We start from the raw sequence: 13,402 nt of genomic DNA on the forward strand, positions 1-13,402 counted from the left end.
ACCTCTACTGTACTCAGGACTGCCGTGACAAGAGCCCAAGGGACACATTACAGCCTGGCAGGTCACCGACCATTTGGGGGAAGTACAGCCAGCCACAACACTAAAGCAGGTACCAACATCGCACCTGTGTGCTGGACTATCACTGGCATCACAACATTACTATCGCTGGCTGAGGTGTACAACACAACCGACCAACCACCACAGAAGTGGCGTCACCAGTAACATCACAGCACGTCACTGGTCGAGTACCACAATTACTTAGCGGCTCTACATTCCTGCCCATAGAGGTTATTGTCAGCGTAACATCCTGTGTATGATGCCTGATAGAGTATATGGACGTGGTTAGGGGAGACAAACTCTTTAATTACTCTTAGAATGGTAAGTACTAGATCATTTACATGTTAGTCGTGTGGCTTTTTGTACCCAGCATGTGTTTTTTATTAGAACTTACACACTTATACAGCGCCATCAGTGGCGCAGCTACCGCCGCGACCGGGCCCGCCACGAAGGGGGGCCCGAGAGGCCCTCCCGATCAATCACTCTTGTGATTGCTTGCGGTCACAAGAGTCCGGCTCCGTCTTCCCCTGGCTGCTGTGCGGCTGCCGGGGGTGTCGCGTCTCATCCGGGGCAGCGCACGCATCCGACTTCCGGTTCCGGCGCGCAGGGAGCTCTGGGATGAGTTTCGCAATTCCTAAAATAGAGGACACAATCCAAGAAATTAATACCACTTACAAATATGAGGAGGCTATAGCCTTTGGTAATAACTCTATTAAAAGGTTCAGAGAGAATCAAGCTCCTATTTTTCATCTTAACATTTTCTATTTTGTTAAACAAGGATTATGACTATGGATGGTTTCCTGATGTATAATCAGATCCTTGTCTACTATAATACTCTTCTTTTCTTGTTGAAATGTATGTCCGGCTCCGTCTTCCCCCGGCTGCTGCGCGGCTGTCGCGTCTCATCCGGGGCAGCGCGCGCATCCCAGAGCTCCCTGCGCGCCTTGGGCCCTGACTTCCGGTTCCGACGCGCAGGGAGCTCTGGGATGCGCGCGCTGCCGGGGATAGGACGTGACACCCCCGGCAGCCGCGCAGTAGCCGGCGACAGACCAGGAGGAGTGAGGATCAATGTGGGAGCGCGTTGTCAGGTCAGTTAAGTTTTGTTTTTGTTTTTTTTTATCAGCCTGCAGGGTGGGGGGAAGAGGGGGGCATCTATGAGGGTGGGGGGAAAGAGGGGGGCATCTATGAGGGTGGGGGGAAAGAGGGGGGCATCTATGAGGGTGGGGGGAAAGAGGGGGGCATCTATGAGGGTGGGGGGAAAGGGGAACATCTATGAGGGTGGGGGGGGAAGAGGGGGGCATCTATGAGGGTGGAGGGAAAGTGGGGGCATCTATGAGGGTGGGGGGAAAGACGGGGGCATCTATGAGGGTGGGGGGAAAGAGGGGGGCATCTATGAAGGTGGGGGGAAAGAGGGGGGCATCTATGAAGGTGGGGGGAAAAAGGGGGGGATCTATAAGGGTGGGGGGAAAGAGGGGGGTATCTATGAGGGGGGGAAGAGGGACCATCTATAAGGGAGGGGGGGAAGGGGACCATCTATAAGGGGGGGGGAGGGGACCATCTATAAGGAAGGGGGGAAAGGGGAACATCTATAAGGGAGGGTGGGGGGAGAGGGCCATCTATAAGGGAGGGTGGGGGGAAAGGGGACCATCTATAAGGGAGGGTGGGGGGAGAGGGGGCCATCTCTAAGGGAGGGGGGAAGGGGGCCATCTATAAGGGGGGGGGGACCATCTATAAGGGAGGGGGGGAAGGGGACCATCTATAAGGGAGGGGGGTGAAGGGGACCATCTATAAGGCAGGGGGGGAAGGGGGCCATCTATAAGGGGGGGGGACCATCTATAAGGGAGGGGGGGGGGAGAGGGGGCCATCTATAAGGGAGGGTGGGGGGAGAGGGGGCCATCTATAAGGGAGGGTGGAAGAGAGGGGGGCATCTATAAGGGAGGGTGAGGAGAGAGGGGGCCATCTATAAGGGAGGGGGTAGAGGGGGCCATCTATAAGGAGGGGGGAGAGGAGGCCATCTATAAGGGAGGGGGTAGAGGGGGCCATCTATATGGAGGAGGGAGAGGAGGCCATCTATAAGGGAGGGTGGGGGGAGAGGGGGCCATCTATAAGGAGGGCAACATGGGGGGGAGAGGGGATACACAGAGGGGGGCATATATTATTAGGGGGTCACATAGAGTCAGGGCTACCCACTAAATGAGGGTGTAAAGGGGACAATACAGATGTGCAGCGTGTATAGAGATGAGGATGGTGCCAGTGTGAGGAGACTAATATGTCTGTCTGGCAGATTCTGTGGATTCGTGGCTCGGAGAAGTTCTCATAATGGCCCAGGATGGATGGAGAAGATGAAAAGGAAAGAACTCCGATCAGAAAAGACGTCTCCTGTGAGTCACCTGATATAACTGCACTGTAATGTATATGGTGTATAGAGCCTGTGTACAGCTGCATCCACCTCTATATGACTGGATGAGGTGATTTAGTATACTGGATTTGGTCAGTAACAATATGGTGGTGATGGTAGTGGTTGTGGTGTGGCAGTAATGTTTCCTTCCTATATACTGGTATTACTGGTAATATTGGTCTCAGTATACAGGATTTGGTCGGTAACAGTATGGCGGTAATATGTACGGTGATAATACTTTCTCTTCCAATATGCTGGTGTTCTTGGTAATATCTGTCTTGGTGTTTATATATATATATATATATATACACCAATAGCATCACTTGGTCGTGAAAGGAGGAGGAGGGGGGGGGCCCAAGTTGACCTCTCGCACCAGGGCCCAGGAGACATTAGCTACGCCGCTGAGCGCCATGTTCTGCAGTAATACTTACAAAGATTCCAAAAGCTGCCATCTTTTTGCCAAATCTTTGTAGAAACCAGAATGGGATACTGAGGACAGCCGAAATCTGCAAATGATAAAAACATTCAAATATTATCGATGTATCTATCTATCTATCTATCTATCTATCTATCTATCTATCTAGAAGATGGAGAGTCCACAGCACACCAGCTCAGGTAGTAGAAAATGTGTAGTTTATTCCAAAAAAATGGTGAACAAACAGATGCAACGTTTCGATAGCCTCTTTCTATCTTTCTCTATTCCCTGAGCACCCGCCACATTGGAATTGGATGTGCGGCTTGTTTTCTACTCTCTATCTATCTATCTATCTATCTATCTATCTATCTATCTATCTATCTATCTATCTATCTATCTCCTATCTATCTATCTATCTACACATTTAGAGAAGACGCTGCACTCAAAAGTCAGGTGAGTATAAATAGTTTTTGTGTTTACACCACTAGTGAGAGTCCTGGCATGTAGCAGCAGTCCTGACATGTAGCGGCGGTCCTGGCATGTAGCATTAGTCCTGGCATGTAGCGTTAGTCCTGGCATGTAGCGTTAGTCCTGGCATGTAGCGGCGATCCTGGCATGTAGCGGCAGTCCTGGCATGTAGCGGCGGTCCTAGCATGTAGCAGCAGTCCTGCCATGTAGCGGCGGTCCTGGCATGTAGCAGCAGTCCTGCCATGTCCCCCCTCTTTCCTCCCACCCACGGAGCGGCGGTTCTGGCATGTAGCAGCAGTCCTGACATGTAGAGGCAGTCCCGGCATGTAGTGGCAGTCCTGACATGTAGCGGCAGTCCTGGCATGTAGCGGCAGTCCTGGCATGTAGCAGCAGTCCTGACATGTAGTGGCGGTCCTGGCATGTAACCTTCTGAATTGACTAAGGGCCATAATACACGGAACGAAAATTGTCCGAATCCGTCCGATATCGCTCTGTGTATATAGAGACAACAGTTATCAAATGATCATTGTCTTTTGGCAAGTGTAAAAATCATTGGCTGCTGTGCGTATAACATAATAAAGCTGTTACTTACCTGATCACATTCCCAGGTGTCCTCAGACCTTGTCTGTTTGTTACGGCCTATAACTTCAGAGAGAGGACCAGAAGTGAGAGCTGGGACTGGGGGATCCCACAGACAAGGTCTGAGGACGTGATCACGTAGTATATATCTTTATTGTTCACTATATACAGCAAGAGCTGCACACACATCACTAATGATATATATATATATATATCATCTGGCCCTGTCTTCCTAATACACAGGAATGTTCGGCACAGCTGAGTTTTCCTGTGTTCTCTATGGGAGGGGTAAGCCATAGCCACATAGATCTTATGGCGGCTTGTCTCTCTGAGAACAAAGAGGTTGGGCATTGATTTTCCATCAAGCCTAATCCCCTATGCCCACTGATATCATCTGTCAGAGGACTGTCCAGAGAGCCTCATACTCCTTACACTGATGGCCGAACCCACCACGAGCAGCAGGTATCACCAACAAAAGTGTAAAAATTAAATTGCTGCTACAATATTTAAGCATTTAGGGCCCCACCTTCAACTTTGCCCAGGGCCACATTTAGTCTAAAACCGGCCCTGCGTCTGAGCAGTACAGCAGTACCAGCCGGGCTAAAGTTCACTGACACCAGCCGTTATGTGACACGGCCGGTGTCATACGCTGTGTAAGCCCGGCCTTAAAATTGCATAGCTGCAAAAGATCAGGAGGAGTGGTTGCTGCTCTGCGGTCTCTAGGTATTATAGGAACAGGATAGACCCTAAAGTGTCCCTATCCTGTACAATGTATGGGGAAAGCATTTTATACACACACACTTACAATATAGCGCCACATATGTGATAGGCACCACCCTATGTTTGTAATGTGGCGCCACGTATGAACGTTAATAGGCTCTTCCCCCCCACACATTTATATGGCGCCACAATTGAGCATTGATCAGAGACGCCACCCCCCCTTATACCATTACTACATAACATCCAGTATACACAGAGCAGTACTCTCCCTCAGCAGTCACCATATAGCGGTAGATGAGGCTGTGCACAGAGCAGTACTCTCCCTCAGCAGTCACCATATAGCGGTAGATGAGGCTGTGCACAGAGCAGTACTCTCCCTCAGCAGTCACCATATAGCGGTAGATGAGGCTGTGCACAGAGCAGTACTCTCCCTCAGCAGTCACCCTCAGCAGTCACCATATAGCGGTAGATGAGGCTGTGCACAGAGCAGTACTCTCCCTCAGCAGTCACCATATAGCGGTAGATGAGGCTGTACACAGAGCAGTACTCTCCCTCAGCAGTCACCATATAGCGGTAGATGAGGCTGTGCACAGAGCAGTACTCTCCCTCAGCAGTCACCATATAGCGGTAGATGAGGCTATGCACCTGCAGACCTTATAGGTGATTGTATTGCCGGTATTCGGTGACTCACAGGGGATGTCTTCTCTGCTTCTATTTTGTGTTTCTTGCCAACTTTCCCCTCCCCCTGTGCAGCAGTCCCCATAGAGTATAGCCCTCCCCCGTAGCAGCCCCTATATAGTATAGGACCCAATCCTGTGCAGGAGCCCCCAAAAAGCACATAGTATAGTCCCCACATAATATAACCCCTCCTTTTTAGCCCCCACATGGTATATAGCATGCCCCTATGTTGCATGCCTCTTAGTATCCCTTTAGTATGCCCCTTAGTACGCCCTTAGTATGCCTCTTAGTATCCTCTTAGTACCCCCTCAGTATGCCCTGTAGTACCCCCCTTTTTACCTTCTTAGTACTCCCTTAGTATGCCCTTTAGTACCCTTAGTATGCCCCTTAGTACCCCCTTAGTATGCCCCTTAGTAAGCCCCTTAGTACCCCCTTAGTATGCCCCTTGGTATGCCCCTTAGTACCCCCTTAGTATGACCTTAGGTTCCCCCTTAGCATGCCCCTTACTACCCCCTTAGTATGCCCCTTAGTACCCAATTAGGATGCCCCTTAGTATGCCCTTTAGTAACCCCTTAGTATGCCCCTTACTACCCCCTTAGTACCCCTTTAGTATGCCCCATTGTACCCCCTTAGTATGCCACTTAGTATGCCCCTTAGTACCCCCTTAGTATGCCTCTTAGTACCTTCTTAGTACCCCCTTAGTATGCCCCTTAGTATGTCCCATAGTATGCCCCTTAGTATGCCCCTTAGTACCCCCTTAGTATGCCCCTTACTACCCCCTTAGTAAGCTCCTTAGTACCCCCTTAGTATGCCTCTTAGTACCCCCTTAGTATGCCCCTTAGTACCCCCTTAGTATGTTCCTTAGTACCCCCTTAGTATGCCCCTTAGTACCTTCTTAGTATGCCCCTTAGTACCCCCTTAGTATGCCCCTTAGTACCTTCTTAGTATGCCCCTTAGTATGCCCTTTAGCACCCCCTTAGTATGCCACTTAGTACCCCCTTAGTATGCCCCTTAGTACCCCCTTAGTATGCCCCTTAGTACCTTCTTAGTATGCCCCTTAGTACCCCCTTAGTATGCCCCTTAGTACCTTCTTAGTATGCCCCTTAGTATGTCCCTTAGTATGCCCCTTAGAAGCTTCTTAATATGTCCCTTAGTACCCCCTTAGTATGCCCCTTAGTACCCCCTTAGTATGCCCCTTAGTACCTTCTTAGTATGCCCCTTAGTACCCCCTTAGTATGCCCCTTAGTACCTTCTTAATATGCCCCTTAGTACCCCCTTAGTATGTCCCTTAGTACCTTCTTAGAACTCCCCTTAGTATGTCCCTTAGTATGCCCCTTAGTAACTTCTTAGTATGCCCCTTAGTATATCCCTTAGTATGCCCCTTAGTACTCCCTTAGTATGTCCCTTAGTACCTTCTTAGTATGCCCCTTAGTATATCCCTTAGTATGTCCCTTAGTACCCCCTTAGTATGCCCCTTAGTACCTTCTTAGTATGCCCCTTAGTACCCCCTTAGTATGTCCCTTAGTACCTTCTTAGTATGTCCCTTAGTACCCCCTTAGTATGCCCCTTAGTACCTTCTTAGTATGTCCCTTAGTACCCCCTTAGTATGTCCCTTAGTACCCCCCTTAGTATGCCCCTTAGTACCGCCCTTAGTATGCCCCTTAGTACCGCCCTTAGTATGCCCCTTAGTACCTTCTTAGTATGCCCCATAGTACCCCCCTTAGTATGCCCCTTTGTACCTTCTTAGTATGTCCCTTAGTACCCCCCTTAGTATGCCCCTTAGTACCTTCTTAGTATGCCCCTTAGTACCCCCCTTAGTATGTCCCTTAGTCAGGGGCGTTGCTAGGGTCCTAAAACATCCGGGGCCCGGGCCCTCTGAGTTTCTCTCCCCCATGCTTTTCTCCCCTTTCTCTCCCCCATGCTTATCTCCCCTGTTTCTCTCCCCCATGCTTATCTCCCCTGTTTCTCTCCCCTGTTTCTCTCCCCCATTTTTCTCTCTACCATGCTTTCTCCCCTGTTTCTCTCCCCCATGCTTTTCTCCCCTCTTTCTCTCCCCCATGCTTTTCTCCCCTCTTTCTCTCCCCCATGCTTTTCTCCCCTGTTTCTCTCCCCCATGCTTTTCTCCCCTGTTTCTCTCCCCCATGGTTATCTCTCCTGTTTCTCTCCCCCATTTCACTCCTCTGTTACTTTCTCCCCTGTTTCTCTCCCCCATGCTTTTCTCCCCTGTTTCTCTCCCCCATGCTTTTCTCCCCTGTTTCTCTCCCCCATGCTTTTCTCCCCTGTTTCTCTCCCCCATGCTTTTCTCCCCTGTTTCTCTCCTCCATACTTTTCTCCCCTCTTTCTCTTCCCCTGTTTCTCTCCCCCATGCTTTTCTCCCCTGTTTCTCTCCCCCATGCTTTCTCCCCTGTTTCTCTCCCCCATGCTTTTCCCCCCTGTTTCTCTCCCCCATGCTTTTCTCCCCTCTTTCTCTCCTCCATGCTTTTCTTCCCTATGCTTTTCTCCCCTGTTTCTCTCCTCCATGCTTTTCTCCCCTATGCTTTTCTCCCCTGTTTCTCTCCCCCATGCTTTTCTCCCCTATGCTTTTCTCCCCTCTTTCTCTCCCCTATGCTTTTCTCCCCTCTTTCTCTCCCCCATGCTTTTCTCCCCTCTTTCTCTCCCCCATGCTTTTCTCCCCTCTTTCTCTCCCCCATGCTTTTCTCCCCTTTCTCTCCCCCATGCTTTTCTCCCCTCTTTCTCTCCCCCATGCTTTTCTCCCCTCTTTCTCTCCCCCATGCTTTTCTCCCCTGTTTCTCTCCCCCCTTGCTTCTTTCCCCCTGTGCTTCTCGCCCGTTTCTCTCCCCCCGTGCCTGCTCACCTCCTTCTAGATCGCGGCTGCTGCTGTCCGCCTCACCTACCGTAGCGGCCGGAGGTGCTCCTACAACTCAATCAGCTCAGAGCGGGAGCGTGGGGCCGCTGCGGTGCGCCGAGGCGCACGCGTTAATTGGATGCGTGCACCACGGCCCACCGCAGCGGCCCCACACTCCCGGTTTCCGCTGATTGGATGGAGGAGCGCGGCCAGTAGGTAAGGAGGACAGCAGCAGCTGCAATCTGCAAGCCAGATGCGGCCATCAAAAGAGCCGCATCTGGCTCGCAAGAGCGGGGCAGAAGAGATCCGGGGCAGCAGGCATTTTATTCGGGGCATGAGCCCCGAATAAAACTGCCTAGCGACGCCACTGCCCTTAGTACCCCCTTAGTATGCCCCTTAGTACCTTCTTAGTATGTCCCTTAGTACCTTCTTAGAATGCCCCTTAGTATGCCCCTTAGTACCCCTCTTAGTATGCCCCTTAGTACCCCCTTAGAATGCCCCTTAGTATGTCCCTTAGTATGCCCCTTAGTACCTTCTTAGTATGCCCCTTAGTACCTTCTTAGAATGCCCCTTAGTATGTCCCTTAGTATGCCCCTTAGTACCTTCTTAGTATGTCCCTTAGTACCTTCTTAGAATGCCCCTTAGTATGTCCCTTAGTATGCCCCTTAGTACCCCCCTTAGTATGCCCCTTAGTACCCCCTTAGTATGCCCCTTAGTACCCCTCTTAGTATGCCCCTTAGTACCCCCTTAGTATGCCCCTTAGTACTCAATCTCGTGGAGCTTCTGGTGCAGGCTTCCGTAGTTGCAAACAGTATGACCCGGTAAGCCCCGCCCGCCCCCATCGCGGTAAGCCCCGCCCCCGGCGCCCACCGCAGCGCTAACTAGTGATGGGAAATCTAGTTCGTTTTGGTGATTAGTTCACTATGAACTAGTTCACTGAAAAGAATAGTTCAAAAGATGAGTTCATTTAGTTCAGTATTTCTCTGGATTCTGCTGAGAAGATATTGAACAGTTCTAGTTCATTACACAGAAGCTGTGGCCTAGGAGGAGTTATAGTCTTGTTAAAATGATCAGATATAGTTAATACATCTGATCATTATATAACAAACTTTTGTTAAAGGGGTACTCTGGAGAAAATAAATTCAAAAGTTATTTATTCAAGTTAGTAATTTCCTTTTTTTTCTTTTTTAATTATTCAAGCCTCCCAGTACTTATCAGCTGCTGTATGCCCTACAGAATGTCATGTTGCAAGGAGCTCTGTGTCAGACTGGGAAGATTACATGACTTCATGTAGGGCATACAGCAACTGATAAGTACTGGAAAGCTTACTTTTTAAAAAAAAATGTTTAACTTTCATCATTCTCCAGTTCTCTCACTTGTCAGAGCAATATCAGAAAGCTGAGCTGTGATTGGTTGCTATGGGGGCAAAAAAATCTTTCTCTAAAACAGCCTGCTGATTCTCCAGCCATATCCTATGAGGAGCTGATAGAGAGAGGCATCATGGGACCTGTGAACTAAATGAACTAGATGAACTGCTGAACGAAATGGTTTGAGAGTGAATCAGGAATCAGGTCTAGTTCAATGTGATGCATATCACTGAGCCCAGCACTGCCCCCTGTGGTAGTGTAGAGGACTGACTCATAATGAATGTGTATGCGGGAGCTGAGAAGCAGATCAGCAGCCACCATTTTGAGTACAGAACAGGAGCCAGGGGGTAAAGATTTTAGCAAGACTGATCTTCTAGGCTCCAGGAGGCTGATCTAATCCCAAAGACTGGTGAGGGACATGAACCACATATAGAAACTAACTCTCTCTCTCTTTCTCTCTCTCTCTCTCTCTCTCTCTCTCTCTCTCTCTCTCACACATATGGGCTGTGTCTGTCTACTGTGCAATTTCAATTTTATTAATATTATTATTATTATATTTGTATGTGATGTGTGCGGTATAGTGTTTTACTACCTTATTTTACAGCTTCAGGAGCTATAGAGCAAGTGTGAGAGCAGGGAGCTTGTTTCCTGGAGCTGGATGAGGGATCACTGGCTCCTCCCACTTTCTGTTTAGTTCATAATGAACTAATCTTTGTCAGGATGGTGAACTAGATGAACTAGTTCACTCTGAAGATTAGTTCATTTTGAACTAATCACTCACGAACTACCCATCACTATTGCTCAGCTCCCATTGGCTGAGCAACTGTAAGCCATCTGACATTCTGCAACTCAATAATGACTCGTGACTGACTCCCGGCACATAACCAGCTACAGGACCCCCCTCCCCCATGCTCCCTCCTGCTGCCGAGTGGACTCAGTGAGTGAGTGAGTGATGTCACTTGCTTATCTTTCTCCTCACTCCCGGCATGTCAGCTACACAGACGTCTTATCTCTCCCCTGCTGCCCTGACCTAATCCTGCAGAATGTACACTACAGTGAGGTGACAGTATGTGTGTGCAGCTTCAGTGTGTGTATATAGCAGCCTGACTGAAGAGAGAGAGGGGGGGTCATGTGTAGTGTATGATGGGAGTTGTAGTGAATGGAGGGGCAGGCACTTGCTGTGTCACAGCAGGGGGCTGGCTTGTCACAGCAGCCAAAGTGCATCATGGGAAGCTGAAACCAGGAAGCAAGGAAGAAATGAAGAACAAGACTAGAAATCAGAAGGTACACAGACGGAGGGAAATTCAAACAGTGACAGCTCAGGAGGGATGATAAGTATAAAAGCTAGGTTTCTGATTGTTTTTTGTTTTTTTTCCTTAGTGCGGGAGTTGTCCTTTAACCTCTTTAAAGCGATTGTACCATCAGGTACATTGCTTTAAGTTTTTTTTTTTTACATGAATAGACCTACGCCGGTCTATTCGAGGTACATTTGCTTTAACCCCTTTGCGTCCCATGATGTACCTGGTACGTCATGGCGGCGAGAGGGTTCCCACTGGGACCCCACTCTGAAGGGCGCCGTTCCTAGCTGGTATCTGGGGAGCGCCTCCATTAGCCAACGTGGGTCTCATTGCCACGCTGGCTATTTAAGCATTTAAATGCAGCTGTCAAACCTGACATCTGCAGTTAAATGCTGTGCTCTACACGTCCCTGGTGTCTAGTGGGACGGATCTCCCCCCCACGATCGATCTGGCTCTGCAATACATTGCTCTAAGATGCAGCAGCCTGGAGCAATGGATCACTGATCTCATTGACCAGTGCTGTGTATATACACAACATTGATCTCTATGAGAGATCAATGCTGTGTATATAGAAATCCCCCATAAAGTGGAAAAAGTAAAAGTGCAAAAATGAAAAATGGGGTAAATAAATTGTTGTTATGTGGAAAATCCACATCAAAATCAGCACAACTTAGTACAGATCTTTGGGTGGATTTCCCTAGAGTTTTATGGCTGCTTTATTACAGTGCCACAGAGGTTTAAACATTTTACCCACTCCCGGCATGATATTGATACATCACACCAGGCAGGTAATTTTTATTAGAAAATATGCCCTGTGTAAATTTAACCTAAGGCTATGTTCACACTACTGTATGTAAAAACTAGTGACAAACTAGTTGTAAGAGCTAGTCACGATACCAGATATAGGCTGTATCCCAGTTTTCCAGGCGTTCCTCCCACTGTATCCGCCCACTCCACGGAGCGGGCAGACAGCGGGAATCTGCTGCCGAGCGTTCGGGTTCATACGAACCCGAACCTCGGCAAGTTCGGACCATCCCTAGTCGGAATTCATTATTCTAATCAGCAAACGTTTTATCCCTTACATTCTGTGGGTAACTTCAGTAATACAGATTTTTGCATGGGTTCACACTACGTTTTTGCAAACGGTTTTTTTTATGCATTTTTTTGTAAAAACGGATGCATGTGTGTGCATCAGTTTTGATCTATTTTTCCATTGAATTCCATTTAAAAAAAAAAACGGATCCGTTTTTTTTTAACGGACACAATAGTAAGGTTGACTACGTTTTTGTGTACAATAAAAAAACGGATCCGTTTTGATCCTTTTTTTTTTATTTATAATGGAATTCAATGGAAAAACTGATCAAAACTGATTCACACACATTTTTTTCCATCCGTTTTTCATCCGTTTTTATGCAAAGAAACGGATTGCAAAAACGTAGTGTGAACCCAGCCTATGGCTCGGTTCACACGTTGTAAGAGTGCGGCTGTATTTGCGGCTGTAATTGTGCAGCGGTATTTTTGGTGGTTCGTGTGTATGCTTGGAAGTATAGGATATGCGGCTGCACAGTGCACACTATCTCTGAATCTACGGCCCTATCGTAAACGGACCCGTAAAAAATGAACAAGACCATTGTTTGCGGCTGGACATGCGGCCGTGGATTGACAGGCGGTCCGTACGGAGTACTTCAAAAATAGCCGGCAATGATGCCGAATGCCGATGCCTCTAATAGTTAATATATTAAATTAATCAAACACATTTTATTTGTAATCAAGACACTTTCGTTGATCAATAATTTATTTCTAACGAATCCATCATTTTGCAATTAAATATACTGTTAAAAAAAATAGATATATAAATAAATGTATATTTATATATTTATTTTTTGACAGTATATTGAATTGCACAATGATGGATTCGTTAGAATTAAATTATTGACCAACGAAACTGAATTTATTTCCACGAAAATGTGTTTTATTCATTAAATATTAATTAGTACAGGAAGCTCTATAAGCCGTTAATTCATATGCCGGCAATAGAGCATTCTGTACTAATGAAAACATCAAATGTTTCTTCTAATTATGTTATGACAATAGCATTATTAGAAGAAACATTTAGAATTATATGTGCGCTCAGCTGATTGGCTGTTCGGCTGAGCGCACATATAATGAGCCGGTCCGCAGTACAGTGACTTCATTGTGCTGCGGACCAGCGAAGAGGTCACATCGGGGTGAGTATAGAGCTCTCCCCACCCCCTCCCCGGCACTGCACCCCTCCCAGCAAGGAAGGGGGGGGTCAGTTAACCCCTTCCTTGCTGGGATGGGTGCAGTCTGACATCAGTCTGGCCCCCAAGGGGTTAAGGGGGATGCAATACATCCTCCCTTAACCCCTTGGGGGTCAGACTGTAAGCAGCGATCTGTAAAGATGCTGCATACTGTAAGGAGCACAACACCGCTCACAATGATGGGTGTTGTGCTCCTGTTTGTGTGTTTTTTGTGTGTTTCTCCCTTTTTGTTTTTCAGTTATCGGTATCCTGGGGATTACGTCGGATTCCATGGACTACGTCGATGACCAGCGGT

General features: G+C 48.1%; 1 protein-coding gene and 1 long non-coding RNA gene across 2 annotated transcripts in view; one reads left to right on the forward strand and one right to left on the reverse strand.

The window, feature by feature from the left end:
- Positions 1-279: 279 nt before the first annotated feature.
- The window catches only part of LOC138795706 (uncharacterized), a 42,236-nt gene continuing 29,113 nt past the window's right edge, over positions 280-13,402 (reverse strand). The window contains exons 2-3 of the long non-coding RNA XR_011363660.1: positions 2,887-2,961; positions 280-691 (exon numbers count right to left, since the gene is read on the reverse strand). This is a non-coding gene — a long non-coding RNA (uncharacterized lncRNA). The remainder of the gene's footprint in view (positions 692-2,886; positions 2,962-13,402) is intronic.
- GNB4 (G protein subunit beta 4) overlaps positions 10,743-13,402 on the forward strand; it is a 115,354-nt gene continuing 112,694 nt past the window's right edge. The window contains exon 1 of the mRNA XM_069975152.1: positions 10,743-10,811. The gene's annotated coding sequence lies outside the window, so the exon portion shown is untranslated. The remainder of the gene's footprint in view (positions 10,812-13,402) is intronic.

The sequence above is a fragment of the Dendropsophus ebraccatus genome, chromosome 6, assembly GCF_027789765.1.
Source record: "Dendropsophus ebraccatus isolate aDenEbr1 chromosome 6, aDenEbr1.pat, whole genome shotgun sequence".
NCBI lineage: Eukaryota > Metazoa > Chordata > Amphibia > Anura > Hylidae > Dendropsophus > Dendropsophus ebraccatus.